A 2,185-nucleotide genomic window follows, 5' to 3' on the forward strand; every position below is an offset into this window, starting at 1 on the left:
TGCGCGCCATCCCTCGCTACCTGGCAGCCAACGGTCAGCCTACAGCCACCCCGATTCTCAATAGACGCAATGACCCACCATAAAGACATTAGCCTTTAGCTGCATTGTCTCCACACATGTTTTCCAGTCTAATTGCATGTCTGGAGAATTCTCTAATTCGAGAAATATTTGCAGTTTATGGCGGGGTCTTGGAAGGGTCCTTGAGTTTATTAGGCGCTCTTAAAAATCACGGAGAAAGCAGACAGTCATCAGACGGGAAAAACCCAACACATGTTCATCATAAAAAGGCTGTTTTCCCATCTGGAGCAAAGGACACCGCCGCTCTACGTTGGTGGGAATCTTCGGCATATTCTGTTCATTAGAGTGGGTCATCGCCAATCGGCATCGCGGATAGTTACCCTCACTTTCTGAACGGAAAGTGTGAATAACGAATCCGCGTTCTTCGGTCAAAGGACACACCCACACCAAGCTTTCCTCCGAGACACCTTAAGGGCAGCTCCTCAGTCGAATTAAGTTTCTCACTCTCTCCAAATCTTTCCCATTCCAACTCCAATTCCGAGTCACAGTTCAGCACTTGTCGAGCCAGTGGTCAATCAGTCAACATCACCACATCTCTCTCGGTCAAGTCATCATCCAGTGTTCGGCCGATATCATCATACGAAACGACACGCAAGGGGTCTTACGTCGCACTAACTCGTCGTTGTACGGTAAAACATACACCATTGTATCACCGAAGTTGCTAGATCAATTAAAGATATAATAACCTGTTAACCGCAGCGTTATTTCTATTAATCACCCTTATTATCCCACAAGAAATAAGGGATCGTACGATTCGTGGCGTCGATTAGTCTATCGTAACGGGAATTTACGACTCCCGTTGGCGCGCTTCTCCCTGATCGCGTCTCCCCGTGAACGTGCGAAAATACACGAAGTATGTAGGTATTAATTCCAAAGTGGAATTTTTTCATTATCGTCGTCTTTTTTACCTTAATGTCCAAATTTTTACCTTACTTGTGGAACGTTTGAACTACACCACGTGCGAAGAGATCACCGGTGATCTATTAATGTCGTGATTTCTTGTGTTTCTTAGGTGACACTGATACAGATGCACAACTATAGGCAAAATTCACTACAACCGACAGTTTTTCGCGAATACTTTTTTTTCTCGGAAACTGAAACCGAGCGATGGTTACATGCAAAAGTATATGTTATTCAAAATGTTGATTTCTACAGCATATTAAAAGATTTTTGAAGTCGGTGTGTTTTCGCACGTTCGCGGGGAGACGCAATCAGGAAGAAGCGCGCCAACGGGAGTCGTAAATTCCCGTTACGATAGACTAATCGACGCCACGAATCGTACGATCCCTTATTTCTTGTGGGATAATAAGGGTGATTAATAGAAATAACGCTGCGGTTAACAGGTTATTATATCTTTAATTGATCTAGCAACTTCGGTGATACAATGGTGTATGTTTTACCGTACAACGACGAGTTAGTGCGACGTAAGACCCCTTGCGTGTCGTTTCGTATGATGATATCGGCCGAACACTGGATGATGACTTGACCGAGAGAGATGTGGTGATGTTGACTGATTGACCACTGGCTCGACAAGTGCTGAACTGTGACTCGGAATTGGAGTTGGAATGGGAAAGATTTGGAGAGAGTGAGAAACTGAACTCGACTGCTGAGCTGCCCTTAAGATGTCTCGGAGGAAAGCTTGGTGTGGGTGTGTCCTTTGACCGAAGAACGCGGATTCGTTATTCACACTTTCCGTTCAGAAAGTGAGGGTAACTATCCGCGATGCCGATTGGCGATGACCCACTCTAATGAACAGAATATGCCGAAGATTCCCACCAACGTAGAGCGGCGGTGTCCTTTGCTCCAGATGGGAAAACAGCCTTTTTATGATGAACATGTGTTGGGTTTTTCCCGTCTGATGAGTGTCTGCTTTCTCCGTGATTTTTAAGAGCGCCTAATAAACTCAAGGACCCTTCCAAGACCCCGCCATAAACTGCAAATATTTCTCGAATTAGAGAATTCTCCAGACATGCAATTAGACTGGAAAACATGTGTGGAGACAATGCAGCTAAAGGCTAATGTCTTTATGGTGGGTCATTGCGTCTATTGAGAATCGGGGTGGCTGTAGGCTGACCGTTGGCTGCCAGGTAGCGAGGGATGGCGCGCA

The sequence above is a fragment of the Bombus pyrosoma genome, linkage group LG16 (genome assembly GCF_014825855.1).
Source record: "Bombus pyrosoma isolate SC7728 linkage group LG16, ASM1482585v1, whole genome shotgun sequence".
Taxonomy (NCBI): domain Eukaryota; kingdom Metazoa; phylum Arthropoda; class Insecta; order Hymenoptera; family Apidae; genus Bombus; species Bombus pyrosoma.